The following is a 15,523-nucleotide window of genomic DNA, read 5'->3' as shown; positions in this document are numbered from 1 at the left end:
ACGCACAGATCTGCCCCCGCCAGCAGCAGCACGTGGACAGAAATTTGCCCGCACCTCCTTGCCCCGGCGCCCTGCTCTCCTGTCACTCATCTGCACTGTGGGGGCTGGCGGGGACAGCAGCCGGCAGCCAATCACAGCCGGCACTGACGCAGCACCTCTTCTGCCGCGCGCTGGAGGATGCTGCGCGTGTTTACATCCCTGGTACCTGCCAGCGGTGGCTTCCTCAGGGCCGCCTTGACTGAGCTAGTGGATTTCTTCACACGTTTACTGTACCTGCTGTGCTGCAACGCAGCCGCCAGGTGCCGTGCATGATATGCAAGGGGGTGTGCGGACACGCACATGAAAACCGCATCTGACATACGAGTTTCAGCCATGCCTCGTGCACAGTGACCTTCCAAGGATTCAAAGTGCTTCCCTGGCAGAGATTTTTAAAAAAATATCCTGAAAGGGTAGAGAATCTTCCTTCGAGAGCTGTTGTCCCATCCATCGCCACTACAATCCTCCTCTCTTCACCAAAACACTTAAGAAGCTGCCAGTCTGTCATATGGCTCCTCCCCCTTGGCACAAAATACAGACAATGTCCGGGTCTTTACAGTGAACTAAACGCAATGCTGGTGTGGCATGGACCATACCTAACATCTTCAACATCAACACAACGCATGGTAGCATCGGGCAAGATAAAAAAACATTGCATACTACCGCATAACATAAAATAGGGCAGATAAAGTGCGAAAACAGCATAAAAAAGCATAACATAAGATGCGATCAGATTGCATAAACTTGGCTAAGCACAGCACAAAATACTAAAACAATAAGATACAATAACACAACATAAAACATGATAACACAGCATAACGTTAAAAGGATCAACAAGTGTTTGTAGCACAAATGTAACAACTAGAATACGACTATGTAGCATAGGATACAATAGAATAACATTAAAAAACACAGCACTACACAAAACACTAACAGACAGCGTAACACAATGAAGGATAGCACAAAGTAGAATACAGAAGCACAGCTACATAAGGTAACACAAAGTGTCATAAAGTATCATAACGCCACGCCAGTTAGAATACATCCATTCACACACCGAGGGTGCACAGTCACAGCCACACTTTCTTGGAAAGTACATTAGGTAGACTGTCCAATAATACACTGTCCAATAATAGACTGTCCTATAATACACTGTCCAATAATAGACTGTCCAATAAAGCACTCGTATGAGTGACGACTTGCAGAAAATATGGTTATAAACATGAGGGTGTGCGTTCCTCGAAACCTTTGTGTTGGCTTATTCTGCTTGACTTGTGTCTCACATGACCCTTTCACTCACATATGGGGAGGTCGTCGATTACAATGTACATGCTACGAAAGGTGAAGTTGGGGTGTAGTCCCCATTTCTCCTCTAAACACCCTTTTAAAAGCAATAAGGAAAGAGGTGGGGCTTATTGCAGTCATCTGTATAGTGTATGATAGTGTCAGAATGTATGGCTCGCAATTGGCTACAGGAGAGCGGGCGCGTCCTCTGGCATCACAGACTACTTAAAGGGCTGAAGGCTGGAAGGGCAATCCGTATTCATACTGTAAGTTCATAGGACTGGAAAGTTACTCTTAGAAGCATGCTGTTATCTAAACAAGAGGATAGGCGCGATTAGCAGAATGTATAAGGGAACTTGAAGCCGTTCAGTTTCTGGAGTAGCAGAGGTATTCGGTGGGGTCGCAGTTCATGCAGAACAATACCAAACCTGATATCAAGATACGATTTTAATATGTGTGAATAAACACTCAGAAATGCACCCGGCCCTCTCAATCACACTATATCTACACCTTCCTAACATTTATTGAGACCAAAATTACGAAATTTGGCAATGGCATGGCATGAAATATCTGAGGGTGAGGCCATGTTGCTAGCGACCGCCACCGTAGGTGGGCAAATAAAAAAACTTTGAATACACAGCCCGCTGGTTGGCTTTCACCCTGTGAACAGACGGTTTGCGGTGCACTATGGGTGAAATCTAGTCCTCCGGAAATGATGACTCCTATGAGACAGACATAAGATGTCATGTGAACAGAGGGCCACAAAAAACAAAAACAAAAATAACAACAGAGAGGTGACATGACGAAGGAAGTGGCAGTGACAGGCATTGGTAGTATCCAATAGCTACTACATTTAGGCTGACAGAAGGCTAGACAGACAGACTCACCCTTGCATGTCTAGTAGTGGTACACCTATGATGGGTAGCCTGTGCCACTGGAATGGACAGCTAGTGATGCTATCTCGGTTGCTTAAGAGAGGCACCTCCTATCTTTCCTGTAATTACTGCTGCTCATTTGAACCAGGCGGCGGCTGGTCCAAGATCCTTGTAGTTGGAACGGTGGACAAAGGGTAATGAATATATAGTAATGCGCCTGAGTGCCGGAGCAGGGGGAGTTCTTTGAGTGATTGAAAGCATGATGTATGACAGATTTTAGCCAGTCAATGTACACATAAGATAGGATAAACTAATGTAACTCAAAGTAGGAAACGGTACGCTAACATAACAAGAACTGAGACTAGATAACATAAAACAAGATAACTGGAAATAGGCTGTCAGAAAATAGGAACATAAAAGAAGATAAATGAAGATAACATTGGATAGAATGACATTAATTTGCATAAAATAAAATAGGATATATTGAGTACATAAATATACCATCACAAGAATAAAAGAATAAAATAGGCTAATCTAAGATAACAATAAACAGCAGGTCTGATAGACGACCGTCTTAAGCCTTCAAAAGCTACCAGATGACCAGGCTCCCTGAGTCAAGCCTTCTGGAGCGGCGAGAAATGTAACTCAAGGAGGGCAGAGCACATATGGCCCTATTTAACAAGGTATGTTTGGCAGCAAACATAAGTTTATAGATGAAAGCCCTTCTCCTACGCCTGCTCCGAATTCACAAAGAGATTCCTGGTGAGTGTAAATGCATTCAAATGGACATCTAATTCTCTGCCCATACTTTCACAGGGTTTTTCGGTACAAATACCCTTTAGTTTATTTAGTGCAAATAGTAATTTCAGTTTGGCTAGTAAGGGCCAATGCCCAGAAGGTGAAAGCAATGAGCGGAGGGTCGCCCAATTCGGCCATGTGTTGAGGATGAGATTACACCTGTAGTCATCTGGTTCCAAAGTAAGCAATTTGGTTGTTATAAGCAATATCTCCTCTTTGTAGATCCTCGTTGGTTTGATTCCTTTATCAGCTGCTTTGATATGTGTGAGTGAAACTAACTGCAGTCGAAATGTCCCCAGTGTTAAAATTATGTCACAACCATGGGATAAAGCTGATCTCAATATCTGTGATGATACTCCTAAATCCATTGGAAATAAGTTCCAATACGAATCTGGGCAGAGGCTATTTTAAGAAATGCATTTTAGTTACCTTAGGCAACCCTTTACATGCAAAATATTAACATCTAACTAAATTCTAAGTCAGCAAAACATAACAGAGAATTATAATGTTGATGCCAGAATCTATGACAATTTTTTATTTAATTCTTTAAAACCACTTTATAGCAAACTCGATGATTCACAATGCAGCTCTACCATTCACAACAAAGAAAAAGATAATTTTCAGATACTGATTGAGCGTTCAGCCTCATCGGTGGTGGCCTGGGACATACCCCCAGCATCTGAGCTGTGCGGGAAGTTGTCTAGTTTGTTACACTTGAAGGTCTCACACACGAGAGACTTTATCAGACCAGCTTCTTTACCAAATTCTTCCTTGGAAGCCTCTTCTCTCTTGATTACACTGTCTCAGCTGAAATCTATTGACAACACTTTTATATGCCAACTAATGTAGAGCAATTCATCTCTTAGACCCTCTCCCTAGGTAAGACTTGTTAGGGTCCTAATCCCTTAGATTTCTTACTTTGTTGCACTTGTATTCAATCAATTTTTCAAATCCATTGTTGTTCAAGTTGAGATAACAGATGGTATTGTGAAAATCCTTCTAAAAATTCCTCTATTGATCCATCAAAAGATATAATTTTCCTTTATTGCTGATCTCACTTATACCTTTAAAAATGAATTACCACTCAGCAGTTTAGTGATATCACTGGAACATATGACTGCCTCGGTGACTTCCTGATTGGCTTTCATCGAGGCAGAGGTACCGAAGTACGTATGACCTTCAATGTTGGCGGTACCACTGGAGATGCTCACTGGCGATAAGAAGTGCTCTATAAATCCCGTTTGATTGATTGATTAATTGATTGGCTTTATTTACAGAACATTTGAGAGAGTTGACCAGCACATGCCAGACTGACTCTTTCTGACAATGTCTAGTTAACCCCCCAGCAGTCTCCCATTAACCTTTTAGACTCCCTCTTAGTTGAGGTGTTCTTCAGCAGCCCTCAGTCTCACCCATCTTTTATAATCTCTACATTCAGCCTCTTGTAAATCTCCTATGGACCCATGATTTACATCACTGTGGCACTCAACTCCTGCTCAGGTGAGCTGTTACCTGGGCGCCTCAATGTCCTCTCTCAAGCACTGAATGGTAGAGTTGTGGGGGCAGGATGTGCTTCACGTGGCTGAAATCAAACACCATTAAACATCATTGTTTGGATGTACAGAGTTTGTTTTTTGAGGGGTTTGCAGTGTCCACTGTGGCTGGCCTCAGTGTGTGATGTCTGGTGAGAAGGAGGTATGCAGCCAAGGTGCCCGGGCATGCGACAGAGACTTGCACCATGCAAGCATGGCAAAGTGAAGGCCCGAATGGCTGGCCCTGCATTGCTACCTTTCAAAAACAGAGAGAGAGGGACCCCAAACCAAGAGAGAGGGGTGCCAGGCAAGACCGTAGTCAAAAAGAAAGATCTCCCTTGGATCTATGAATATCAACCGTCATTCAAACATACAAATATCACATTAACAGGATGAGATATGGCATCAACGAAGCAAACCAATTACTTGATAGCAAATTTATTTCAAAATAAACAAAAAATGTTGTACACATACATAAAATAGGTAAGCACTTTACCAAATATTAAAACAAAAGTTAAAACTTTCTTAGAATTGATACGCAAGAAGTGAAATGAATCACCATCAATATACATACACAGACATAAAATTGGGAAAAGAAAGAGAACAGGACAAATAATCCTACTCTGACATAGGAAATCGTTAACTAACAAACAAATCAGTTCTGACCACAATATAATTCAACCACAATATATATGGCACAAAACCATTGTAGTTACAAATTTAGAGCGATTTCCTTATATTAGAGCATCAACGCGTTTCGGTAGGCCACAGTTAACAGCCAACACCTTCCTCAGGATTAGTTGCAGATCCCAATTGTAATAGATTAAAATCTGAAACAAATGTACAACAAAATAATATAAGTGATTCCACAGATGTTTTACCTCAAACAGTATTTGGTATACTTCGATGACCCTAACTCATCCCTTGTTCTTACACAAATACAACACACACACTCTATCATACCATCACTTGTAAATGCTAATATTGTTTGACAGAGTAAGATTTAAAATTTTTTTTTTTTTTTTACAGTACTCTGAAGATGCCTAAATAGAGAGGTCCATTGACAATATATTGACATAAGGATACTCAAACAAGCTATCCTCACTAGACTAGTGAGTTGGGGCAATTATTATTTATTAAACCGTATTTATTTTAGATATCCGACTCACAGTTTTAAAAAAAAAATGTCAATGAATCACGATCCTTCTTGTCCAGACAGAGTCCACTACTCAGCACCTACGTTTCATCAGGGATCTGTTTAGGTAACAAGAGGAAAGGCTAGTGTCTTCAAGCAATAGTAACATTAATTCTTTGTTTTATGAGCATACTATAAATTTTACCTTATATATTCTTTAAGTTTGTATATCGTGGTCATTTACACGTATATTGTTTCACAGGTATCCCCATAGGAGTAGAGATCGTGCGAGTACGTTACCTAATATGAATAAAAAAATGAGTTTTATTCGTATTGCATCACAAAAAACTAAGAATCTAGATTGATTAGTCATGATGCAGAGAAATTCATATTTACCAAATACTTATGCTTGGTACAGACGGATCTTATATCTTTTTCCGCTGTGTGTGTCTCAGTTTAGGGAATTGCCATTTATTTTTCCAGAAGATCTCTGAAACAAAGCAAATGCTTGTGTAAACAATGTTAACCCACACTAGTTTGATCTTCTATGTTCAACTCCACGTATCGTAAATATAAAAACACCTAGCAAGCATTATTGAAAGCATTGTCCTTGGAACGCTATATTCAGTCGATAAAAGTTTGTATTCATAGGTATTTCCCACTACATGTAAGCCAAACTGTTTAAACATGTGAGTGCACTGATATTCTCTGATTAGAGAATATACTCAGATCGACACGCAACCCACAGAATATCTGCAGAAACTATACTAGTCTCCAGTAAATCACATTACTACAACACACAAGAACCGATATGGTGTTAACCACAGAGGTTTTAAAGTCTAACATAGGGGACAACCCTCAAACTACTTAATCTCCTCACCCGATATATTGCAGAAGTCTGAATAAATCACCGTTTTTCCTTCAGCAAGGTTCCTATAGGTAGCTTGAAGTCGGTAGAAGTAAGACTGTCCCAAATCTGGGATCAGGTAACTCCCTGCAAGAAAGAGATCGCAGACATCAATATGATGGTGCATCTCGATTAAATCCACCAGCAGTTTCCTAAATGGTCTCCCAATTCACATACCTTATTTGGGTCGGGTAGTTTCCGCAAACTGGATTCCTTAGATTCAAATGAACAAGGAACCCATACACCAAGTCGATTTAAATACCGGCCAGCGTCCTCAAAACCGGAAGAAGAAAAGTCCTTCCGGGTTAGAACGTTAGCACTAGGTACGACTATATTGATATAACGCGCGAATAATCCGCCATCTTGGAAGTGTTTTTAGAGGAGTTTAGAGCGCACACAGAAACTCTTATTTATCTATGACGTCTTAGTTTCGAACCTCACCACCATTGTGTATGTACCCGAACACAAACCTATTAAAATATAATGTGGTAACGAATCATGCGGTATGTCAAACCTTTCGGATCTAAGAAATGACACAGAATCCGACTACTTAGAAACACCATATCGATAGACTCAACAAACATAGCGATATTTCAATGGTTATTAAGATGCACGCTATACTATTAAAATATCGGATCCACAACACATCTTTCCATGTAGCCTTGAAATATACTATTTCTCAATGTCAGGCTGTGTTGACACAGCACCCATTAGCATGTGGTATCTAATTGTCAAATGATACCTTAGTGCAGACAGTCCCTGATAAACTCAAATGACGAACTGGTATAATTACTCACATAAGCCCTCATAGCTAGGGCCCAACTCCCACTGACCAGTCACCTGGACTGCCATCAAACCTATGAATAAAAATTCTTCGATACAAGAATCAATCACTCATGTCCTTTATAGTGAGTATTTCCGAATTCTTCATAAAATAGCATTTTGTTACCCCAAAACAATGGCTCGTATTTAAACTAGCATTTTGGATCACCCTATTCAACAAAGCATGGTTCTGATCAAAAAACAAACCTGCTGACTCCGGATTAATAACAAGCTAGACAACGGCTAACCTCCATGGTCCGTCCTTCCTTCAAACAAGCAGGGGAATAAACTAACATGTTTGATGAAATATACACTACAATCAAACAACCAGGAGACGTTCCCATTCTTCTCGTGAATTGTGGCCTTTCCGTATTGTGTTCAAATGAGAGATGTACCATTGTTCCCGTGCCTTACGTTTGCTGGTGATATTACCACCTCTCCTATCAAGTTTGACTTTTTCCAAAATGAACAAAGCAAAATCATTTTCACCATGTCCAAATTCAAGATAGTGGGGTACCAGCGGTGATGTTAATTTTTTAGTTTTAATGGCCGATCTATGTTCTTGTAGTCTGACTTGAATCTCTCTCCCTGTTTCCCCCACGTATCCCAGATTACACGGGCATCGTAGGAAATAGATAACATTTCTGCTTCTACAGTTATTCAGCGTTCTAGATCGTATAGTGCAACCATTGTAGGTGATTTCTTTAGTTTGTATGCACTGAGGACATACATTGCATGTGCCGCATCTAACATTGCCAAGTGCAGGGAGGTTGGTGATCGTCCTTTGTGTCAGGTTGCTATCCTCATTATACGTATGCACCAACATATCCCTCAAATTGCTGTTCTTTTTAAATGCGTACAGAGGTCTTTCCAGTTTCACCTCTTCATCATGGTTAATAATATGCCAGTTCTTATTCACAATGTTTTTTATCTGGTTGCTTAAGTTAGCATGTGGTATCTAATTGTCAAATGATACCTTAGTGCAGACAGTCCCTGATAAACTCAAATGACGAACTGGTATAATTACTCACATAAGCCCTCATAGCTAGGGCCCAACTCCCACTGACCAGTCACCTGGACTGCCATCAAACCTATGAATAAAAATTCTTCGATATAAGAATCAATCACTCATGTCCTTTATAGTGAGTATTTCCGAATTCTTCATAAAATAGCATTTTGTTACCCCAAAACAATGGCTCGTATTTAAACTAGCATTTTGGATCACCCTATTCAACAAAGCATGGTTCTGATCAAAAAACAAACCTGCTGACTCCGGATTAATAACAAGCTAGACAACGGCTAACCTCCATGGTCCGTCCTTCCTTCAAACAAGCAGGGAATAAACTAACATGTTTGATGAAATATACACTACAATCAAACAACCAGGAGACGTTCCCATTCTTCTCGTGAATTGTGGCCTTTCCGTATTGTGTTCAAATGAGAGATGTACCATTGTTCCCGTGCCTTACGTTTGCTGGTGATATTACCACCTCTCCTATCAAGTTTGACTTTTTCCAAAATGAACCAAGCAAAATCATTTTCACCATGTCCAAATTCAAGATAGTGGGGTACCAGCGGTGATGTTAATTTTTTAGTTTTAATGGCCGATCTATGTTCTTGTAGTCTGACTCGAATCTCTCTCCCTGTTTCCCCCACGTATCCCAGATTACACGGGCATCGTAGGAAGTAGATAACATTTCTGCTTCTACAGTTATTCAGCGTTCTAGAACGTATAGTGCAACCATTGTAGGTGATTTCTTTAGTTTGTATGCACTGAGGACATACATTGCATGTGCCGCATCTAACATTGCCAAGTGCAGGGAGGTTGGTGATCGTCCTTTGTGTCAGGTTGCTATCCTCATTATACGTATGCACCAACATATCCCTCAAATTGCTGTTCTTTTTAAATGCGTACAGAGGTCTTTCCAGTTTCACCTCTTCATCATGGTTAATAATATGCCAGTTCTTATTCACAATGTTTTTTATCTGGTTGCTTAAGTTGGAAAATTTGCTGACAAACACTACTTTGTTAGGGAATTCTTTTTTAGCTACAGGTTTATTAACCAAGGCATTCCGGTCATAGAACCTAGCCCGTTTTAGAGAGTGTGTCAGAAGTTTTTTAGGATAGCCTCTATCCCTAAACTTACGTTTCAAATCCTCTGCATGTCTGTAGAAATCCTGTAAGTCAGAACAATTCCTTCGAAGACGAAGGAATTGGCTGAAGGGAATGCTGTCTCGTTGGGATTTGGGATGAAAGCTAGAAAAATGAAGGAGAGTGTTTTTAGCCATGGGTTTTGTAAACAACTCAACCTCCAAACAGCTATTAGAATCTTTAATGGAGATATCTAGGAAGTCTACCTTAGTTTTGCTATAATGGGATGTAAACCTCAAATTTGGATCACCCAAATTTAGCCAAGCAAGAAATTCTTTAAGTTTATCAGTGTCACCCTCCCAGATGAGAAAAATATCATCAATGTAGCGGTACCAGCCCGCTACATTTTCATAGAAGGGGGCCACCTCGTTGTAGATGTGCTTAGTCTCAAATTGGCCTACATACAGGCAGGCCAGACTAGGAGCACAGGTAGCCCCCATGCTGGTACCTTTCAGCTGTTTGAAATATTCATCCTTGAATAGAAACACATTGTTCTTCAAAATGAGGCTAACACATCTAACAATGAAGTCAGCATTGGCTCCCCCGAGATCCTGATCCCTAAGCAGCTCTCAAATGACCTCTACCGTATCATTTTGAGGGATGTTCGTGTAGAGAGACTCAATGTCCAGAGTAACTAGACACTGAGTCTCTCCACAGAAAGATCTTCCCTCCACAAGAGAAATGATGTGGGCCGAGTCTCTCACATATGATCGTAGGTTACAAACGATGGGACGTAGAAAGTGGTCCACATATTTGCTGACCGGTTCCAAGAGAGAGTTGATACTGCTCACTATTGGTCTCATTGGTGGGTCAGTAGCATTTTTATGAATTTTTGGTAGGCCATATATAGCAGGGGTCCTGGGTTCTAAGTTATTAAGAAATTTAAACTCATCGTCACAAATCCAGGAATTCTCTTTTGCTTCTCTCAGAAGATCTAAGCACTCTCTGGCTACAGCTTCTAAACTATGCACATTTGTTCGCTTGTAGTGTTCCTCGACATTGAGCAGTTTATACATTTTACACTCGTAGTCTTCAGTATTAAAAACAACTACACCACCTCCCTTATCTGCAGGCTTTATTGTTATACTTCTGTCAGTTTTAAGGGAATTTAGAGCCTGTCTCTCATTTCTATTAATGTTCTGTCCAAGATCAATTCTATTCTGTCTACCAAGAATATTAGCAATATCACTCTCAACTGCTTTCTCAAAAACCTCAATGTTTTTCCCAACCATGGCCAAAGTTGGAGTAAATGTTGACTTAGGTTTGAGACCCGACAGATTACTCCGTTCAAGACTTTCCCGGTTTTCAAAAAATCTCCTCAGTCTTATTTTTCTAAAGAATGAACGTAGATCTTTCTCTAGCTGAAATCTATCTATGGTAGTGGATGGGACAAAGCTAAAACCCTTACTAAGGATACTAATCTCCGTATCACTTAAGGATTTGTCTGACAGGTTGATTACTGGTGCTCGGTCTGTCGCCAGTACCGTTGACTCCTTGTGCGCATGTACTCCTGTTGCTGTGAAGAGGTGAAACTGGAAAGACCTCTGTACGCATTTAAAAAGAACAGCAATTTGAGGGATATGTTGGTGCATACGTATAATGAGGATAGCAACCTGACACAAAGGACGATCACCAACCTCCCTGCACTTGGCAATGTTAGATGCGGCACATGCAATGTATGTCCTCAGTGCATACAAACTAAAGAAATCACCTGCAATGGTTGCACTATACGATCTAGAACGCTGAATAACTGTAGAAGCAGAAATGTTATCTACTTCCTACGATGCCCGTGTAATCTGGGATACGTGGGGGAAACAGGGAGAGAGATTCGAGTCAGACTACAAGAACATGTATCGGCCATTAAAACTAAAAAATTAACATCACCGCTGGTACCCCACTATCTTGAATTTGGACATGGGGAAAATGATTTAGCTTGGTTCATTTTGGAAAAATTCAAACTTGATAGGAGAGGTGGTAATATCACCAGCAAACGTAAGGCACGGGAACAATGGTACATCTCTCATTTGAACACAATACGGAAAGGCCTCAATTCACGAGAAGAATGGGAACGTCTCCTGGTTGTTTGATTGTAGTGTATATTTCATCAAACATGTTAGTTTATTCCCCTGCTTGTTTGAAGGAAGGACGGACCATGGAGGTTAGCCGTTGTCTAGCTTGTTATTAATCCGGAGTCAGCAGGTTTGTTTTTTGATCAGAACCATGCTTTGTTGAATAGGGTGATCCAAAATGCTAGTTTAAATACGAGCCATTGTTTTGGGGTAACAAAATGCTATTTTATGAAGAATTCGGAAATACTCACTATAAAGGACATGAGTGATTGATTCTTGTATCGAAGAATTTTTATTCATAGGTTTGATGGCAGTCCAGGTGACTGGTCAGTGGGAGTTGGGCCCTAGCTATGAGGGCTTATGTCAGTAATTATACCAATTCGTCATTTGAGTTTATCAGGGACTGTCTGCACTAAGGTATCATTTGACAATTAGATACCACATGCTAATGGGTGCTTGATCTATAGATCCGCCTGTGTCAACACAGCCTGACATTGAGAAATAGTATATTTCAAGGCTACATGGAAAGATGTGTTGTGGATCCGATATTTTAATAGTATAGCGTGCATCTTAATAACCATTGAAATATCGCTATGTTTGTTGAGTCTATCGATATGGTGTTTCTAAGTAGTCGGATTCTGTGTCATTTCTTAGATCCGGAAGGTTTGACATACCGCATGATTCGTTACCACATTATATTTTAATAGGTTTGTGTTCGGGTACATACACAATGGTGGTGAGGTTCAAAACTAAGACGTCATAGATAAATAAGAGTTTCTGTGTGCGCTCTAAACTCCTCTAAAAACACTTCCAAGATGGCGGATTATTCGCGCGTTATATCAATATAGTCGTACCTAGTGCTAACGTTCTAACCCGGAAGGACTTTTCTTCTTCCGGTTTTGAGGACGCTGGCCGGTATTTAAATCGACTTGGTGGATGGGTTCCTTGTTCATTTGAATCTAAGGAATCCAGTTTGCGGAAACTACCCGACCCAAATAAGGTATGTGAATTGGGAGACCATTTAGGAAACTGCTGGTGGATTTAATTGAGATGCACCATCATATTGATGTCTGCGATCTCTTTCTTGCAGGGAGTTACCTGATCCCAGATTTGGGACAGTCTTACTTCTACCGACTTCAAGCTACCTATAGGAACCTTGCTGAAGGAAAAACGTGATTTATTCAGACTTCTGCAATATATCGGGTGAGGAGATTAAGTAGTTTGAGGGTTGTCCCCTATGTTAGACTTTAAAACCTCTGTGGTTAACACCATATCGGTTCTTGTGTGTTGTAGTAATGTGATTTACTGGAGACTAGTATAGTTTCTGCAGATATTCTGTGGGTTGCGCGTCGATCTGAGTATATTCTCTAATCAGAGAATATCAGTGCACTCACATGTTTAAACAGTTTGGCTTACATGTAGTGGGAAATACCTATGAATACAAACTTTTATCGACTGAATATAGCGTTCCAAGGACAATGCTTTCAATAATGCTTGCTAGGTGTTTTTATATTTACGATACGTGGAGTTGAACATAGAGGATCAAACTAGTGTGGGTTAACATTGTTTACACAAGCATTTGCTTTGTTTCAGAGATCTTCTGGAAAAATAAATGGCAATTCCCTAAACTGAGACACACACAGCGGAAAAAGATATAAGATCCGTCTGTACCAAGCATAAGTATTTGGTAAATATGAATTTCTCTGCATCATGACTAATCAATCTAGATTCTTAGTTTTTTGTGATGCAATACGAATAAAACTCATTTTTTAATTCATATTAGGTAACGTACTCGCACGATCTCTACTCCTATGGGGATACCTGTGAAACAATATACGTGTAAATGACCACGATATACAAACTTAAAGAATATATAAGGTAAAATTTATAGTATGCCCATAAAACAAAGAATTAATGTTACTATTGCTTGAAGACACTAGCCTTTCCTCTTGTTACCTAAACAGATCCCTGATGAAACGTAGGTGCTGAGTAGTGGACTCTGTCTGGACAAGAAGGATCGTGATTCATTGACATTTTTTTAAAAAAAACTGTGAGTCGGATATCTAAAATAAATACGGTTTAATAAATAATAATTGCCCCAACTCACTAGTCTAGTGAGGATAGCTTGTTTGAGTATCCTTATGTCAATATATTGTCAATGGACCTCTCTATTTAGGCATCTTCAGAGTACTGTAAAAAAAAAAAAAAAAATGTCAATCTTACTTTGTCAAACAATATTAGCATTTACAAGTGATGGTATGATAGAGTGTGTGTGTTGTATTTGTGTAAGAACAAGGGATGAGTTAGGGTCATCGAAGTATACCAAATACTGTTTGAGGTAAAGCATCTGTGGAATCACTTATATTATTTTGTTGTACATTTGTTTCAGATTTTAATCTATTACAATTGGGATCTGCAACTAATCCTGAGGAAGGTGTTGGCTGTTAACTGTGGCCTACCGAAACGCGTCGATGCTCTAATATAAGGAAATCGCTCTAAATTTGTAACTACAATGGTTTTGTGCCATATATAGTGGTTGAATTATATTGTGGTCAGAACTGATTTGTTTGTTAGTTAACGATTTCCTATGTCAGAGTAGGATTATTTGTCCTGTTCTCTTTCTTTTCCCAATTTTATGTCTGTGTATGTATATTGATGGTGATTCATTTCACTTCTTGCGTATCAATTCTAAGAAAGTTTTAACTTTTGTTTTAATATTTGGTAAAGTGCTTACCTATTTTATGTATGTGTACAAAATGTTTTGTTTATTTTGAAATAAATTTGCTATCAAGTAATTGTTTTGCTTTGTTGATGCCATATCTCATCCTGCATTGCTACCTAAATGATTAAACATTAAGGGCATCACTTGATCTACCAACATTTTATTATAGCCAAACCATTTTTAGTAACAATTGCACAATAACCTTTATTCAACACAAAACCCAGAGATAGCAAAAATAAATAAAATAAAGGGCTGCATTTTTTTTTACAAACATCACAAAATATATTTATTTACAATTTCAAATTGCATCAATGAGAGCAGAGAAGCATGTACCACAGAAGACAATGTTTTTTAATCTAAATCTCAAAGTAATTTCAACAGCCAACATATGCAGATATCCACTGCTCAAGATAACTACAGGATATCCACTGCACAAGATATCTACAGGATATCCACTGCACAAAATATCTACAGGATATCCACTGCACAAGATATCTACAGAATATCCACTGCACAAGATAACTACAGGATATCCACTGCACAAGATATCTACAGGATATCCACTGCACACGATATCTACAGGATATCCACTGCACAAGATATCTACAGGATATCCCTGTACAATATATCTGCAGGATATCCACTGCACAAGATATCTACAGGATAACCAGTGCACACGATATCTACAGAATATCCACTGCACAAGATATCTACAGGATATCCACAGCATAAGATAACTACAGGATATCCACTGCACAAGATAACTACAGGATATCCACTGCACAAGATATTTAAAGGATATCCACTGCACAAGATAACTACAGGTTATCCACTGCACAAGATAACTACAGGATATCCACTGCACAAGATATCTACACACAAGACAACTACAGGTTATCCACTGCACAAGATAACTACAGGAAATCCACTGCACACGATATCTACAGGATATCCACTGCACAAAATATCTACAGGATATCCACTGCACAAGATATCTAGAGGATATCCACTGCACAAGATAACTACAGGATATACACTGCACAAGATATCTACAGGATATCCACTGCACACACTATCTACGGGATATCCACTGCACAAGATATCTACAGGGTATCCCTGTACAATATATCTACAGGATATCCACTGCACAAGATATCTAAAGGAAAACCAGTGCACACAATATCTACAGGA

General features: G+C 39.7%; 1 protein-coding gene across 2 annotated transcripts in view; it reads right to left on the bottom strand.

Annotated features, from left to right (window-relative positions):
- NHSL2 (NHS like 2) overlaps positions 1 to 15,523 on the bottom strand; it is a 1,089,020-nt gene that overhangs the window by 606,548 nt on the left and 466,949 nt on the right. The window lies entirely within an intron of this gene.

Source organism: Triturus cristatus, chromosome 10 (assembly GCF_964204655.1).
Source record: "Triturus cristatus chromosome 10, aTriCri1.1, whole genome shotgun sequence".
Lineage (NCBI taxonomy): Eukaryota > Metazoa > Chordata > Amphibia > Caudata > Salamandridae > Triturus > Triturus cristatus.
This window is presented reverse-complemented; position numbering and strand designations above follow the sequence as displayed.